We start from the raw sequence: 19419 nt of genomic DNA on the forward strand, positions 1-19419 counted from the left end.
AAACTGTAATTCATTGGAATTTCTTTCCTCGCAATTAAACAAAACTTGCAGCGCAAAGGGTCAAATAGCCCCAAATGTGTGCAGTGTATTCGCTTGAAACTTTGTTCTAAGGATATCGCGTTCTAGAAAAGTTAATTGCAGCCTGTCAACGATTCGCGGTTACACGCGACGCAACTTCATTTCATCCAAGCAGCTTAAGTGTCGCGAAGTTTCGAAAGTAAAACACTGTGAATAATTGGTGGCTGCGTATCTTGCCACGCAGGCTAACTCTTTAACGGTCAATTTGTAGCTAATCACCGGATGAAATACAAACAGTGCAGCCTGACGACTCTACCAGCGTAAAATAGTGGCGAAAGAAGTGCAATTAACGCGTTGCATTTGCATATCTGTTCAAATTCAGTGCACAACGTAGCTGATTTGACTTTATACGAGAATAGAATTGCCTTTTTATCAGCTTGCAACCGGTTGCTGCTGCAGTTATCGTATTTTCCAACTCGACGATCTGTTTCTCATAGATTAGACAATTCGATTACACGAAAGTATCGGGACACTTATCGTACAAGATTTTCATATCGATACTGTATGCGTCGTATGGAAGAATTTCGAGATTTCATTGACGTTATAACGAGATACGACTGTCGTGATCGGTAAAATTTGCAACCAACTTGAAGATGCGTATGGAAGTTATAAGACATTTGTTGCAAAACGTATGAAAGTTCCATTGAAAATATGCAGGTTTGTTCGTACAATAAATTATAGTACAATATAATTGCTGCTTAAATATTTTTGTTATTACTATAAGAAATTAGTATTATACATAATAATGTATTGTTATAAATATAATGGCTGTACATAAATATATGTCGGCTTATCATTAGGATTTAAGGCGCGTAATGATTCTTCGTTTGAATTAGCCATTGTTTTACGAAACAGAGAATATATTTACGCGAATAAACAAGATTTTACAAAATATTATGAATAATGAGTTTAATAAATGATAAGATTAACAGACGATAAGTTTAACTAATAATTAGATTAAAGAATAATAAGTTTAACGAACAATAAGAGGAACGAATAATATGTCTTACGAATAATAAATTTAACGAATAATGAGATTAACGATTGATAGGTTTTACGAATAATGAATTTAATTAACGCTATTAACAATGTTCCGGGGTTCAAACGAATCCACGGTCAACGGGATAACTCTTTACTATGCGTAGAATAATTTTAAACACAAAAATACGATTGCTGAGACACTCGGTAAATTGCTCGATGTATCACTTTCCAAGGCGATCACACGAATGAATATCCGATGAAAATCTTTTCCGCTATACGACTGCATTTGTTTGTTATATGCTCGTTGGAGGCATCGGGAAGGTTCCAATCGTTGTTGCTAGGCAATTTCTGTCAAAAGTTTGTTGTATACTCTTTGAAAACATCGAGAAAGATCCAAACGCCGTTGCTAGTCAGTTTCTGTCTGGAGATTGATTCCTAATACAACGTGTGTCCCATTATATCGACATCTCTAAAGTACAATTCTATGTGATTTCTAGGGAGAACAATACAACCGATCCACACCTTCGTCAGGCAAAACGTTTATCCCGTGACCGTGGCTACGTTCGGCGACCAGTTGTCACCTCGAACCCACTTTCGCTTTCACAAATATCAAACAATTACAAATGACAATTGCTTAATTACAGTTATGATAAAATCTAGGCTAAAGCATTAGAAGACTTCCTCAAAATTGCAAAGGGAAGGCTCCGGTTTTCCTTTCATCTCCGACATATATGTAGTTAAAATATGAATAAATATATTATTAGAAATTTCATTATAAATAACATTATAATAAATGAAATATGTCTGCAAAATATATACTTGTGCCAAATATCTTACAATCTCTATGTACTGCATGCTCAGATTGGTTTCAAACTTTATCGATGTAATCATAATGTATGTGTTGGGAATTGTGCATCTTAATCACCGAAATAAATATATAGGAACATTTAGATTACACTTAGAATTGATATCAAAATAGTTTCAGATTTATTTAATTTGTGATGTACAAGATATTCGTCGATACACATTGCACGCGTCTCAGCACTCTCTTTGTCTCGCCATCTTCCTTATCGACGGAACAGTCGCATTCTTCTGTTTTACGAAACGCTGTTCACGCACATACTCCAACACACTCGTACTCATATACGTGTGTCACTACTACGCGGCTAATCTAGTGTAGCACACAGAATTACACATATCTCAGTAGTATGTAACAATAAAGACCATAACTGTTCGAATTCTTATGTACAGATGTCAATACCACCTAATGACAAAATCTGCAATCACTTAGTTGCCAATATTTAGTATCAATAAAAAAGTCATAGGAAATTCTCCTTCTCGCAATATGAGGTACACTGGCGCCTTGCTTATCCGAGACTAGTTTAACCGAAGCTTCGTATTATCCGAGGTGCTTTAAGCTTTACCATAACAGTATCTTTTTTTCAAGAATTCATCCTAAAGGAAATGTAAGTAGTCAGATATTATTTATTAAGACAGTTAATCAAACTTTCAATCGATTGAACAGCTAATGAAACTGGAATACATGTGTAATGTATTACATTACCAAAATGTTTTTTACAATTTCAATGCACGAGTCGTTCACAGCCATGGAATGTTCAAATTTTTTATTATCCGCTTTTTTTTTCGGAACATCGAGCATCTTCCCAGGTTTTATTATATTAATTGGGTCCAAGTTATCATAAATTCCATACCAATTATTATCACTATTATTATTTATTTGAAACCGAAACACTCACTCTTTCTGTCTTCTCTCGTTGTGTCTAAGGTATAGGTCTGCTAGGTGAGAGCCTTACTGAGGGGTCCGCCACTAGCAGCCTTGGACGAAACACTCACTATTATTATTTATTTGAAACGAAGAAAGCAATTTATAGTAACATAAATGAAGAAACGATTGCAATAGGCAACAATAACACGTGACAAATGTTGTGGAGGTATCAGCAGATCACGTGCACTGCGTTTCTAGCATTTTTCTGAAATACCATAAATGATAATAAATAGCAGCGTGTTTGCAAACGCGATGAACGCAACCAGTGGAAGCGTAATTGGTTCCGTGTAAGGATGCGTGGAAAATTGGGAAACTCCCAAAAGCCCCAAATGGAAGCAGTAAGCTTAACAAGCTGAAGAACCTTTGGCCGGTCAATGGCAATGGTTTGCAATTTTGTACGCTAGTATGGCACCAGCTACGAATCAACGATGGCCCAAGGTGAATAATCCTTGGGATGTTAGCAACGTGTCGCAATTACGTGGCAAGAGATGCGAACGAGCTATGCAGTTTTGCGGCAAAGGGGGCGTAGAAAACTACGTTAAATCCACTCAGTGCAGACGACACGCGTTACCTGGAAAGCACCGCGAATGGGAGAGCAGCGTTCCAGGCGCTGCTACAGCCAAAGCGTTGTAAGGAATTTTCAGAGTTGACGCGTTCCTAAACATCGAATACTCAAAGATACTTTTACATTCAGCGGTACGCACTGTCGAGTGTCTGCAAAAATTTGACAAGAAAAAAAAAACAAATAAAAATATCCGCGACGATGCTTTTTCCTGCCACTGTACGTCAGCCAAACGGAACACTTTCACGGCGTCTCTCACCTTCCACGATTCGAATATCGGCTGCCTTAATTCACCGTGCTCCGGCGTTTTCAAATATCGCGAGGCTCTTAATTCAGCGTCTGTGGAGCCGCGGCTCCTACGATATAATCCGGAGGCGAGGATCGCGTCCCTTGCCATTGCCAGAGGCCGACTTTATTTCCAATCGTTGCCGAGGCGAAGGAAGGCTACGGTAATATCATCGGCACTCCGTTCGAGCACGTCATATCGCTTTCTCGGCGAGGTTTATTTGAATTCACGCACGCCCCGACGGTTTATTCGCACGAGCGACGCCCGCTTATCCCTATTTCTGCAGTTTTCATCTCGCGGAAATGCAATCTTCGGAGTCACGTCTCGCGTTATTCGATCTGGCCTGCACCGGGGAAAAACGAAGTCGAGGCACGAAATGCGCCGCCTTTGTGGAGCGGACCGTGTCGCGCCCGTATTTGGCTCTCTCTCCCTCTCTTTCTTTCTCTATTCTTCTGTTTGAGGCGATTCGAGGATCGAAATCGCGAGAACCGGGCCATCTCTGATCTCTGCCGTGAATCCCAGCGATACATTGTTCCGAAATTTCGACTTACTTGGCCGTTGCACGGCATCGAGGAGCGCACGCGATAACGTTACGCTCGAAGAAGCTGCCGCGATACGATACGACTCGATAGCTTCTGATAAAGAGGCTTTTCAGTTCGATCGCCTTTGCGAAGTGAAATTTCCCATAGAGCAAGATCGACGATCGTGAGATTTTTCAATTCGTGGCACAAGCGTAAAGGATGTTGCACAGTATACAGGACGTGCCAAAAGGTCGTGTCACCACCGGTCAGCTGGTGATTCTACGAGGGAAAATAAGCGGAAAACGAAATTCATTATGTACGAGTTATTGCATTTATTATTATATTATTATTATTAAGTTTGTATTGGCTTGGCAACTAAGTAATTGCGGATTTTGTCATTAGGTGGTATTGACAAAATCCGCAGTCACTTAGTTGCCAACAACACTTTGTATAATATACATTGTACAAGTACATTGTACTGTACAATACATGTTATACAATTTATTGTAAATTGCTAATTATTGTATAATGCTAAACATTTTGTTCTTAGTTATTGTACTTCGTTACTTGTAAGATGTACACTATACAAAGTAATAATATATAATATGTATCATATATATCACCTTGTATAATATATATTGTTCAAGTACATTTTACTGTAAAATACATGTTATACAATTTATTGTAAATTGTTAATTATTGTATAATGCTAAACATTTTGTTCTTAGTTATTGTACTTCGTTACTTGTAAGATGTACACTATACAAAGTAATAATATATAATATGTATTATATATATCACCTTGTATAATATATATTGTTCAAGTACATTTTACTGTAAAATACATGTTATACAATTTATTGTAAATTGTTAATTATTGTATAATGCTAAACATTTTGTTCTTAGTTATTATACATTGTTACTTGTATAATATATATTATACAAAGTAATAATATGTTATACATATATCACTTTGTATAATATATATTGTACAAGTACATTTTACTGTAAAATACACGTTATACAATTTATTGTAAATTGCTAATTATTGCATAATGCTAAACATTTTGTTCTTAGTTACTGTACTTTGTTACTTGTATAATATATACTATACAAAGTAATAATATGTAATACAAATATCACTTTGTATATACAATACAATACATAGTAGTATGTATTAATTAGTATTATATTATTAGTATCAATATTATAAATATTATTATTATATTACGTAGGAATAAATCGCGCATTTCATCAATTAGGCTGCTCTTTGGCTACGAAAACGTGGGCCTGACGTGACCCGATAAATTTTCAAACTCGATTTTCTCGAAAACTTGGCCAACAATGAAACAATTTCATGCTATATATTTTTCTTGTTTTTCCACAAGGAATCACGTCATTCTATATAATCGCATCTAATTAAAATATTGTAAGTACAGTACAGATAATATAAATACGATAAACGCAAGCAGGTAGGATAATAGATGCAGTATGAAAATATTTTTCGTAGCCACTGTATCAAAGATGGGAATTTTTGAATTACTTTGCCAACTCTAACCATGTGTTGTTAATGATGTAACCAGTAAAGTTATAATCGAGCAGTTATCGTCACTGTTCTGTTCCGTGAAATCCATCAAATTACGTACCAAAGTTTACCAGCGATGCTTAGTATTCCAACATTATTCTGCCTTGTGTTTTATCGCGTAATCTGTAGTATAGTTCCTACTTGAATCGATATTTCTTACGACTGAATACACTTTTTTTTTCTTGCAGACGTCAGCAAGGTATTGATGTTCCGTAACTAAGAAATTATTGAAATAAGCGGAACCAGCGGTGCAAAACAACGGCCCACGCAAAACTCCAGATGAAATCATCGATATTTGCTTTGTAAACGCTAACGATCACGCAAACATCTTGCAATAAACTGAGAAATGAAACGTGTCCCGCAACGTGATAGCAATACTACGATAAAAAAGAGTTACGAAACCAAAACGCAGAGCTTCGTACAATAATATTATCTGCCGCGTATATTCCTTGCGAGCAAAGATAACGTATAACTATTTGTTTAGTTTTCCTATACATCGTATTTTGTAGAGTTTACTGTACCGTGAAAATCAAGTACAGGCGAAAAAGTTGCAACGTTTTATCGTAGAAAATCGATAGAACAAAAAAAAGAAAACTCCCGCTCCGACAAGCGGTCTTTATAGTTCTTCGATCATGCTTCAGATGGCGGTACGCGATGATGTCCGACCAAAATCGTTCTCGTTCTACTTCGGTCTGATTATGCGCTCGCCCATGCCGTTTATCACTTAAAAGTCGTTCTTCCCCTATAATATTTTTCTGATCGACTGTGCAAGTATGCACTTGGCCGTAGAATCGCGCGCGATATTGGAAAATCATTTGTAGACATAGCGCGGGATATCGAGCTCGTAAACTGTATAAACGTGAAATAGCAACTCTTCGAACAGTTCAAACTGTTTAAGGATGGAGCAACGTGGATATCTTCAACTTCATATTCTTCAACTTACAGTGACTGTACGATTAATTAATCGAACCAAAGTTTACTTGTTTTTGGTTACGCACTGGAAAAATATTAGAGGAAAAGGCGGTGGTACGGCCATTTCCTAATTTTATGTTTTTTCCTTAAAATTCAACTAATAATTTAAAGGTGTTGGTAAACTAACCAGGTTGACAGTGAGAGTAAAAGAAGAGCAATTTAATTGGAGTTGCCGCGTTTTATGAAAATAAATCTAAAACATTTAATTTCCATATTCGATCAGGTAAAAATAATCATTGCTGGAAATTGTACAAAAGTGAGGGTAATATGGCTTCCTAACAAAAATTACGAAAAATCATGTTCTGATAACATTTTCAGACCGAAAACATTGGACCTTGTTTCTACCTATATTTACGTCTTTATATCATTTGTTTATTACTATAGCACGAGGATTTCGATAATATTAGCAACAATCATTAGGAAGGTTTTTATTGTTTTAATTAGTATTAAAAAAGCAAAAATTATTCAACATGTTGAAAATCAATTTCTTTATACGTGCACCGTAATACAAATGAAAGGAAGACATGGTGAATTTTTGTTTTGGCGAGAACACTCGTCATGAAGAAATGGCGATATTTGGCGTTGTGACGAGTATACTCGCCATGAAGAAATGACAATACTTCGTGCTGTGACAAGTATACTCATCATGAATAAATAGGGATACTTCGCACTGCGACGAGTATACTCGTCATGAAGAAATAACAATACTTCGCGCCGTGACGAGTATACTTGTCATGAAGAAATAACAATACTTTGCGCCGTGACGAGTATACTCGTCATGAAGAAATGGCGATATTTGGCGTTGTGGCGACTATATTCGTCGTGAAGAAATAACAATACTTCGTGCTGTGACGAGTATACTCGTCATGAAGAAATGGCGATATTTGGCGTTGTGGCGACTATATTCGTCGTGAAGAAATAACAATACTTCGTGCTGTGACGAGTATACTCGTCATGAAGAAATGGCGATGTTTGGCGTTGTGACGAGTTTACTCGTCATGAAGAAATGGCGATGTTTGGCGTTGTGACGAGTATACTCGTCATCGCTTACGTTTTACGACACATGTTAGGTACACACTTTTCGATGAGGTCGCAACAGCTAACTGGTCCAGATGATTGAAAACCTGCTTCCTACATTCCTTGTATTTGTATATTTCCCTTTTTTCGCTATTTCCAAGTGAACCTTTATCGCGGTACAGTAGCGTAGCACTGAATTTCAATCGAGTTCGAAATTCCAAAACCGACACCAGATTTTCATGATCCCCGACGACACAACGATACCAGTTAAGAAGTTAAAATCGCAGAACTGCAGCCACAAGGGACAGACAAAGACGAGATTCATTGATTTCATTTATCGGGCCGCTTTATTTCTCGCGTCCACCGACTTCGTGTCCCTCGGTACACGAGCGTGAAATAAGTCGCCAGCGAGAAGCATAACATGAGGCGGGAAGAATCCGTTGGAAATTAGAAGGCGATCACTGTGACGAGCGATTTCTATGTGCGTTCTGCTCGAGTACGACACGCGAAACGCCTGATGATTCGAGCGGATCGGGTATTAGAATTTCCATTAAACGGTTCGACGCGCCATCGCAAAGTCGTCGACGGCTGAGACGTAAAGCAACCGGTTCCGGCGCTTGCATGAACATTCGAATGCATCGAATAGAGAAACGCGCGCCTTTAGAGAAAAGGAGCGCGCGAGCAGTGAAATACGCGCGAAATAAATAACACGGGCGAACCGCCGTCCGTTTCCACGCGAGCCCGGCTACTCTCGTACCCGAGCGGCGATAAGATCCTCGCCGGACGCGATAATTAAAATTGAGGGTACGAGCTCGTCCGACTTTCGATCCTCGATGCGGACGAATGAACGCTTTCGGTCGGTATAATTCACGTTGCCGCGAACGTGAAAGATAAGACCGGCGGAACAGGAAAATAGAAAAAGAGAGAGAGAGAGAGAAGCAAGAGAGGACGATATACTAGAACAAGGAGGAGAAGGAGGACCAGATACGAAGAGGATGGTTCCACGGTCACGGGGTGGCGTTGCGTCACGCGTTCGTATTTTTACAGCATCCGCTGTCCTCTGTACGTTGCTTCAAAGCATCGGCTGTTTCGTGGACGAAATGCGACTCGAAATCCGGTGCACTTAAGCTCGCAGCTTTAAGGTTGGTTCTCACGCGAGCTGGAACGCGGCTGTTTCCCGTTTCAAGGCTTCAGAGAGAGAGAGAGAGAGGGAGAGACAGAGACACGGCCGCACGACCAAGGACAAGCTTTTTGTAGCTTTGCACTTCCCCAACGGAATTCCATGAATTCTATTCCCCTCCTCAGCTTTCGTCACGAATTCCTCGTCCGATGCGTAAGACAACGAGAGCTTCTAAGTCATGAAACTATCATTTGGCTGCGTTCTCCTCTCAGTTTCCTCGTTCAGATCTTTCTACATTGAACGCGTACCTCGACAAAGTGACTGCGTTTGGGTATACGTTTTGTGGTTTACGACGTCGCCTGAAATGAATTTTATGGTTGCCCAAGGTTAAACGAATCTAATTGTTAGACGAAGGAAGCAGTGGAGTAAAATGCGTGGAAAGTTAGCTGTTTCGCCTTTTCTGTTCTTTTCTATTTGACGCGGTAGCTTCGTGTCTGTCGTCGGTATTTTCCCGGAATTGAAACTTGTTTGGGGATTCGCGAGTTTCGAGAATTATGAAAATGACAAATATGTAGAAACAATAAATGACAATGTATACTCGTGGTACTACGATTGTGTTACAGTTTCTGGATTGTTTTTGAAACTTCACGCGGTAATCGGTTAAAAGCTGTTGAAATCAACGAAACGCAGTTTCAGCGTTGTCAGCGTACGTAGAACATGAAACTTGTAATTTCTCATATTCTTGTAGCACTCGATACGAAACTTCAACTTTGCCATTCTGTGTCTTTAAACGACATGTAATTTTAAACGTAATACAGCCTTGACACCTGTAACTTTTGGAAAAGCGCCTTAAAAGTACAATTTGAATTTATCTGCAAGATTATGACGTAACGTGAATCATTTATTCGCTTGATTAATTTGTCTTCTGATTTCGTAATACGACAATAACAATAACAACAACAATAACAATAATGATTCTAACAACAATGACAATGACAACAACAATGATAATGTCAATGACAATGACAATATGACAATAAGACAATGTCAATGATAATATGACAATGGCAATATGACAATGGCAATATGACAATATTACAATGACGATGATAATATCACAATGACAATGACAATGTCAATGACAATGACAATGACAATGACAATGACAATGACAATGACAACAATGACAATGACAATGACAATGACAATGACGATGATAACAATAACAATAATGATGATTCTAATAAGAATAACAACAACAATAATGATGGCGATGATGATGATAATAGTAATAATGATGATGATGATGATAATAATAGCAATAATGATTGATTCATTGATTGATTGATTGATTGCCTAGTAGAATACTTTTATAAAATTTTGATGTACAAACGTTTTTGGAAGAATTTGATAAAGTGTATGTATTGATGTAGCATGAAAATGTAAAGATAATCTTGATTGATTGTAAGATATTAAATCGTGAAAGTTATTTCAGGAAATCGCGTTGGTAGGGCAATCGATCATTCTTCTCGATAGACGTGTCTCAGAGTCGTGTTAACGTTTCGAGGCCAGCCCAGAAAAACGCACAGAAAAATGAAATTTTACTGCTATCTCGAAAGGGGTGATCGGAGATATCGATTGTAAATAATAGAAAATACTAGGTCGATGAATTATCCCTGTCAAGGGAACAGAAGCGCTATCGTTTCCAAAGAAATTGCCAGATCAAGAAAGAACTTTTGGCTCTGAATGCTTCCACGTACAATATTTTTAATTATTTATTTAGCCATTGAAAATAAATACAAATATCCGACGCGGTTTAACAATTGGAGAATTTCGACAAATGCGAACAGAAGAAGGAAAACTAATGGAAATTTTGTCTGATTTTTTCAATCGAGCAAGCGTGACTGTCGGATTTACGGGATTTTTTAATATTCGAATTTTTAATCCATTTTTTCCGCAGAATTTTTCCGGAATTAGCAACTGCAAGCTTTTCTGATAAAAGAGATCGATGGCTCTTTCTGCACAACTAACATAAATAATAGCACCGTGCAGTAAACTTTAGATCAATTATCGATTGTTTTAATAAACCTATTTCTCTCATTTACGATGGAACGGTATGCTTAGGTGTCTTTGTTAACTCTAATTGCCTAACCACCACGTGATTGTGCGTTAATTTTTTGTTTTTAATTTTGTTGTTAATTTTTTGTTTCGTAGGAAATGCTACAAGTACCAAAAAACAAGTTTTTCAGGGGGCAGGAAAAGAAGCTTGTGCGTTAATCTCGTCCAAGTTGATGAAAAAGAAAAATGTAGCAGTAAAAGAGCCTGTGTGTGGCACTCGCTATTCGCAAAGGGAAAGAAGAATCGCAAAGGAGGATTTAGCTGTTAAGTGGACCAATTCGTCTCATCTTTCATTCATTTAGACTTAGACAGACGTCATAGAGACAGAAGCCAAGAAACAATTAACCGATTGTTCATTAACACTAATATTTCTTTCTACAGAGGCGACGTTGTGACACCATCTTTTAGCCTTATCAATAACAATCTACAAGCGTAAAATTCCAGCCAAATTCTTTGCAACAGTATTCTCATCGATACGTAGAACATTCTGCAACAAAAAATCAAAATTCTTCGATTTTGCCAGTCGCAGCGTTCTCCAATTTCGTGGCGTCAAATTCTCGGCGAAAAAATGTGACAAGGCTCGTAAGGCGACCTGATATTTCACGTTAATTACTCTTTCGTTACTTCATTGACAAAACATAGCCGCATGAACGGCAGTGCTATAGCGTTCACTGGGTTATTTGCCAACTTCTGGATTCGCCGCGATTTAATTGAGAAGTTTGCTCTTTGCAGAGTCAGTCATCGCCTCGTCAATTTTAATGGAAGCTCCGTCCTCGTGACAAATTGCGTAGCTGCAAGTTTTACGTTCGGCTGTTGCAGAATCGAGGCGATTAATAAACGAAACGACGTCAGTTGCTGTCGGCGAGACGAGAGCTGAAAGTGAAAAGTTGAGGAACAAGTTTCCTTTTCCTCTCTCCTTCCTCTCTTTCTTTTCTCGCCAATTTCATTTTTTCATTGTTAGTCCGCCCGCTTTTATCAATTTGCTCCGTCGTGTCGCGCCATTCTTCCGCGAAAACCGCCCCTCCCTCCACCCACAACTTCCTCGCAATTTCGTTTTGTCAATCTTATTTCTTCGATTTTCCTCGATTACAGAAATCCTCTCGTTTTGTTCCTCGACACTCAATTGGCAAACTCCGATGGCTCGTCGAAGCTGACTTGTTTTCAGCTGAAAGTAACGCGGACTCTTAACACTTTGAGCATCAATTAATTAACACTGATCAGCATCAATTCCTGCGTATTTTTCGAATGATCGAGAAGGTTCCGAAGTTCGTTCCACCTATTTACATTTTGATTCCATGTACGTTTGTCGATTTCTATAGTCGCCATTTTCTACCACAACCTTTCTTTGCCTTTCACGCGACTCGAATATTCCATCCCCACAGAACCTGCCGGGTTTTTCGGCGAAAAACGTTTCAATAGAATTTTTTAGGTCTGCCAAGTTCCCCAAAAATCGGAACGAACTTTTCGAGCAGCATTTGACATGAGTAATATCGTATTACAAATCATTTATTTAGATTAGAAATTGTATTTAAAGATAGTTCTAGTAGTTTTCTAGCGGGAGAACAATTTTTCTGATGCACAGGTACTAAGAAAAACTTCTCAATTTATTAAATTGCTTAAAGATCGAAACGAACTTTCTGAGCAGTATTTAACATGTGTAATATTGTATCAAAAATTATTTATTTAGATTAAAAATTGTAGTTTTCTTAGCGTGAGAAGAATTTCCCTATGAACAGGTACTACGAAAAATTTCTCAATTTATTAAATTGCTTAAAAATCGGAACGAACTTTCCGAACAGCATTTAACATGTGTAATATCGTACTACAAATCATTTATTTAGATTGTAAATTGTATTTAAAGATACTTCTAGTAATTTTCTAGCGTGAGAACAATTTTTCCGATGAACAGGTACTAAGAGAAACTTCTCAATTTATTAAATTGCTTAAAAATCGGAACAAACTTTCCGAGCTGTATTTAACACGTGTAAAATTGTATCAGACATTTTTTATTTAGATTAGAAATTGTATTTAAAGATGTTTCTAGTAATTTCCTAGTGTGAGGACAATTTTCCTGATGCACAGGTACTCAGAAAAACTTCACAATTTATTAAATTGCTTAAAAATCGGAACGAACTTTCTGAGCAGTATTTAACATGTGTAATATTGTATCAAAAATTATTTCTTTAGATTAAAAATTGTAGTTTTCTAGCGTAAGAACAATTTTTTCGATGAACAGGTACTAAGAAAAACTTCTCAATTTATTAAATTGCTTAAAAATCGGAACAAACTTTCCGAGCTGTATTTAACACGTGTAAAATTGTATCAGACATTTTTTATTTAGATTAGAAATTGTATTTAAAGATGTTTCTAGTAATTTCCTAGTGTGAGGACAATTTTCCCGCTGCACAGGTACTAAGAAAAACTTCACAATTTATTAAATTGCTTAAAAATCGGAACGAACTTTCTGAGCAGTATTTAACATGTGTAATATTGTATCAAAAATTATTTCTTTAGATTAAAAATTGTAGTTTTCTAGCGTAAGAACAATTTTTTCGATGAACAGGTACTAAGAAAAACTTCTCAATTTATTAAATTGCTTAAAAATCGGAACGAACTTTCCGAGCATCGGATATTATATTTAATATACTAACAACGGTTTCGTATTGTTCACGCATGTAGTGTAAAAATATGTTCGTAACATCTTGTTTGTAGCATTCGTTGCTTTCTTCACTGTCTTATTTAACAGTGTCATTTAACATTTTCATAGGATACCGCATCGAGTACGTAAGACGCGAATTCGCCAACAGTTAAACAATTGTTACACTTGTGCACAGTGTTAAGAATTGTCGAATTATTATTACACAGTGCCGTGAATAATTACAAACTCAACGTTGTTTCGTGGCTTTTCGTCGCGTGAAAACGAAGCCTGTATAATTGTAAAAATTATAATATAAAACCTACCAAAGCTACTGCCAAATATCATAATTCTTGACGTATTCGAGATTCGCGTATTGTCTACGTTGCAAAACACGTTGCAAATAATCACTTCATGCAATCTAGTAGCAACCAGCATAAACTCGAAGTTCAAACGCAGAAAACCGAGTTTCAGTGAAAACCCAGTGTCCTTAGGTTCACTAAGAACCGGAAGCGCGCCATTGTAAGCCAAAAACCTACGTTCTAATCAAACCACGAAATACCAGTAACTTAAATTAACTCTGTTCGCAATCAAAGACAAGTAGAACAATCACTGTTCTACGATATTTCGACGTATGGTACAATAATCGTATAACAAATTCGCTAACAACAGGCGTACGACGTTTGACTAGTTGGCAACTAAGTGACTGCGGATTTTGACAATGCCACCTAATGACGAATCCCGCAATCACTTAATTGCCAGCCCAACATAACCTTCAAAAACTCTCCAAGCTATTACCTTCGTAATGTTCATTGTATACCGCGTAAAAAAGAGTGTTACCGTATGAAGTGACCTTAAAAAAAAAAAAGAAAAAAAATTAGAAGAAAATGAAGGAAATTTCTCTTTCTAACGATTCATGAAATTGTAAAAATCGACTACAAGGCACAGAGAGACGAAATACTCACGTGACCGTAGGCGAAATTTCCATTGTTAGAGGCGACCGTTAAAAATTCGTTTTCCACTAGTGCATCTCGTAAATTTCTCATCGACCTTGTCCTTGCCTCGCTCTTTCTCCTTCAGCATTTTCTTCCCACTCTCCGCGACAGCGGATAACTTCCGTGCAGGCTTTTTCCACGAAACTTCCCCCCCCCCCTCCATCCTTTTATTTCAATCCTCCTTTTTTCGCTCTCTTTTTCTCTTCCTTCCTCCTTCTTTTTTACTTCGTGCGCTTCTTCCTCCGCACATTTTATCTTCTCGCCCCTTGAACTCCTTCCAACCTTCGCCCTCCTTTTTTCCCTCCTTCCGTCTGACTTTTTATTCTTGTCGTCGACGAGCGCCCCGGTCCGGGATTCTCCTCTTTTCCTCGACATTTTTCGACGAGGAGGCGTCGAGGGACGAGGGGCGGGCCCGTCTTAATCAGATCCGAAGCGCGCAGGGAAAATAATTAATGCGAATAAGATTACGAGACGAGATCTCTCCTCAGATAAACTTTCTAATTATCCAGCGTCGTTTCGGGGCCAGACTCGGCGTTCCTTACTTCCACATGCATATCGCGATTTCGCATCTCGCGTTTCCAACGCGGTTCCAAGCGTCAGACCGATCATCCGACTCTGATGAAGTGCCGGTAAAAGACGATGATAGCGATTTTCTATCGAACACTCGTCCCTCTCGCCACTTGGTTCTTCCACTTTTCTGTCCGCTCTTTTCTTTCGGAACGCGATATTTTCTGCAAGTCCCCCGCGACCGTTTTATTCCCACGTTATTGAATTTTTTTTCCTCTTCTGACGCAGCCAGCTGGTACTGGAGGTGTAAGAAGGAACAGTTACTTTTTTTTTTTATCTGAAAGTCGTTTTGTTCGAAATTTGTACTTTCTTCGTGTTCCTAAATTGTAATTCACTTTTATTCCTTTGGTTATTTAATTTTAGTCGAAATTGGGAATCTCGATTGTTACGACCGTTCGCGAAGAGACGCGATCGCGGGGAAACTCGTCAACGAGGGGCGTCAATTTTCGCTACAATTCTCATAACCGACGCCGCGAACCAGTCGTTTCGATTAGGATAACAGAAATAGTTCAAATGATGGTAATACTGAATTAACAGGGTCACTATGAGCTTCTGTTTTTAACAATACTTAAAATTACAATTAACGCGTCACAAATGAGTCAACGACGATGCAACTAGTTTATTATTTTAATTCGACTCGACTTTATATTTCTCGACTTATTCGTTTGACTCAGCGACCTCGGTTTTATTTCTCTGGACTTCTCGACGCATTCCGTTTGAATCCTCATTTGCCACTGACTGCCCTTCGATTTTGTCCTTTGTCTTCACTTGGAGACGACCGCCACCACGCTCGGCTCTCGCAACCGTTCGCGTCCATGATCACGTTGCCACTTTTTTGTGTAAGTAAAATAACGGACCGAAGGCTAATCGATGTTTTCTAGAACTCGCTGCTTGACGACAACTATGCGCTTATCGCTGCTTTGTGTATATCTCGCTGGTCATGTAATATGATCAGCATTGCAGTACCAAGGGAGACGGTTAGGAACACGGCTTATAGTAGCCTCGGCGCGTAACAATGTTATTCCTCTGTCTTTCGTTAGGTTCGACGACGAAACTGTCTGAGAAGACGCTTTTTATTTTTAATAAATTCTCCCTAGTCGATGCAGTTGATTGTAAGTTGCATTTGTTCTGTTGGAAAATCGTCGACGTTATAGAATTTTCTTGCCAGATACTCCAGAATATCGTTTTGTATTTTCTTCGTCGTACGAGGTAGATGAGGTTAGGTGACCTTCACGCTGACGACTATGGGACAGCTGCAGTTACGTTTGGTAAAGCGGACGATGAAAATTTAGAAAATCCATAGATAAGAAGATAAACAAGGAGAAGTAATTTCATTAACAACGTAATAAAAGTGGTTTTCATTAAGGATATTTTGAAAATACTCGTAGCATTAACAAACGTCATATGATATCGAGCAAATTGTTGTATCTGGCACTTGGATGGCTATCGGGGATTTTTAATTTTCCTCGTTCCAATTAAACATTTTCCCATTACTTTCGTTCATTAAAACCGGAAAGTTGAACGCAACGAATTTCGCTCGATGCGCGTGTCATTTTTACACGCGACTACGTTCCAATTATTTTTCCTTCTTTTTTATCCTCTCTCCTTTCGTGTTTTTCTTCGTCGGTGGTTGCTTGCACCGATGACAGATTCGCCAATAACACGTTTCAGTGCCAGTATATCGAACAAACATTTTTAATTAGTCGCCGAGCAACGGCCACTGACAGTTGTCTCGTGCAAGAACTTTGTTCAATTTCGTTCATCCTTGTACGTGACAAAAGGCAAACGTGCGCGGTTGTCAAATTCGTCATAGGTTTTTCGTCACGAAATTTCTACTTGAAACCGATTACACATCCCTCAAATGCTGCCGTGTTTCACGAGTTATTTTTTTGTAACAACTATATGTATATATATTTATAATACGTTCGGTACGAATGTTTTAATTTAAATTGCTGGATTTGTGAAAATGAAAAATTTGCATTTAAATTGAAACTAAAGTAGGTATGTAATAATAAAGTTGCATTAAGCTCAACTCTTTCATTCGCCACGTCGATTTAGATAATTCAATTTGTTGTAGAACGTCGAGTATGTTGAAAATTCTTAGCTATTTTTTATGTGTCGTACACCGCTTTCTTTTGTTTCAACAGAGAAGTTGAACAATTTTGGAGAACTAACTGCTGCGAGTTTTCGTCGATTAAATAAATAGAACGATAAAATTGAATATCAACGGGAATAAAAATTTTGTCAAGAACAGTCGTGCATTCTATCGATAAATAAATTTATATAAAACGTCCCTTCCACTTTCGATTCCAACAACCGAAAAAAATAATAATTAATGTGGACGATTACACATTTATATCTGTCGTTTCATGAAGAAAAGGAATCATGTCGTTCACATTACCAATCTCTTCGTTATTTTCCTTTTTAGAGATCTACTGAAAATAAACTAGATTAATTTTACATTTGCACGACGTAAGTTAATTAAAATTGATCTGTCCTTATTATAGAATCGATCAGATTCGTTCAATTGAATCAGATATTATTGATCAGTTCTCGTCCATTTTTAATTGCCTGCACGAAGCACAGCTTAATTAACACTGCTATATTTGGTATTGAAACTATCAGTGAATCTTTTGTATTGTAAATAAAAATTAATGATATCAGTGAATTTTCCGCATTTCTGCTTTATCTTTTTCTTTTTAATTTCGTGTCTATCCACCTATCTTTCTTCTCGTTTATTATTTAAAACTGAAGATATCAATGAATTTTTTGTATTTTTTCTTATTTACATATTTGTTTTTCTCTGTCTATCTATCTATGTTTATGTTATTTATAATTTCTATTTAGAATTGAAATTATCAATGAATTTTTTGTATCCTTTCTTATTTACATATTTGTCTTTCTCTATCTATCTATCTATTTTTATGTTATTTATAGTATCCATTTAGAATTGAAATTATCAATGAATTTTTTGTATTCTAAATAATAATTGAAATTATCAATGAATATTCTGTATTTCTTTCTTATTTACTTATTTCTCTATCTATCTAACTATGTTTATGTTATTTATAATTTCTATTTAGAATTGAAATTATCAATGAATTTTTTATATTATAAATAAGAATTGAAATTATCAATGAATGTTCTGCATTTTATTTTGTATTTTTTTTGTTTACTTACTTCCCTATCTCTATCTATCTATCCATTATTATGTTATTTATAATTTCCATTTAGAATTGAAATTACCAATGAATTTTTTGTATTCTAAATAAGAATTGAAATTATCAATGAATATTCTGTATTTCTTTTTTGTTTACTTAGCTTCCTATCTCTATCTATCTATCCATTATTATGTTATTTATAATTCCTATTTAGAATTGAAATTATCAATGAATTTTTGTTATTTCCAAATAAGAATTGAAATTATCAATGAATATTCTGTATTTCTTTTTTGTTTACTTAGCTTCCTATCTCTATATATTTATCTATGTTTATGTTACTTATAATTCCTATTTAGAATTGAAATTATCAATGAATTTTTGTTATTTCCAAATAAGAGTTGAAATTATCAATGAATATTCTATATTTCTCTTTTATTTACTTATTTTTCCATCTGTATCTATCCATCTATTTTTATATTATTTATAATTCCTATTTAGAATTTTATGTATTTCATTTTTATTTACTTATTTCTCTATCTCTATCTATCTATCTATGTTTCTACTTATTTATAGCTGTTGTTTTGAATTGAAAATTTCTACACTTCCCAAACACAGCCAACAGAATGCCTGTTTTAAAAACAGGTTACGAACGCACAACATGGGAATATTATTTATACGTCCAACAGGATATTCCGGGTCTGTGCTGCATGCTTAGCTTGATGCATTTGTTTGCACCTATTTGCCGGTTTCTGCGCTATTGTTGTTCGCGACGAAGATCGATGAGGCTGCTTGCACGTGGAATAATTGCGGGATGCCGGTTTGTTATGTCGTTGAATCCGCACAAGTCTACGAATTCTGCTTATTATTCGAGAAATTCTAGTTATTATTCGCCTACGCTCACCGTGTTTTACCGAACTCCTGGAACACACGAACCGGCAAACTCGCCAACCCGAATTTTCCATTAAATCCATCTTCCATTATTGTTTTATCCACTGCCCGGTTTAGCAAAATATTTATTTTTTCAAACTCGGTTAC

General features: G+C 36.9%; 1 long non-coding RNA gene across 2 annotated transcripts; it reads right to left on the reverse strand.

Annotated features, from left to right (window-relative positions):
• Window positions 1-2023: 2023 nt before the first annotated feature.
• On the reverse strand, window positions 2024-6091 carry LOC143303894 (uncharacterized). Of its 2 annotated transcripts, XR_013060580.1 has the most exons (3): window positions 5861-6090; window positions 2624-4493; window positions 2024-2514 (listed from the first exon to the last, which is right to left on the reverse strand). It is a non-coding gene; the product is annotated as an uncharacterized LOC143303894 (long non-coding RNA). The 2 variants fall into 2 exon arrangements; XR_013060579.1 differs by having other exon boundaries at window positions 2024-4493; window positions 5861-6091.
• Window positions 6092-19419: the final 13328 nt, after the last annotated feature.

This window comes from Bombus vancouverensis, chromosome 17, assembly GCF_051014615.1.
Source record: "Bombus vancouverensis nearcticus chromosome 17, iyBomVanc1_principal, whole genome shotgun sequence".
Classification (NCBI taxonomy): domain Eukaryota; kingdom Metazoa; phylum Arthropoda; class Insecta; order Hymenoptera; family Apidae; genus Bombus; species Bombus vancouverensis.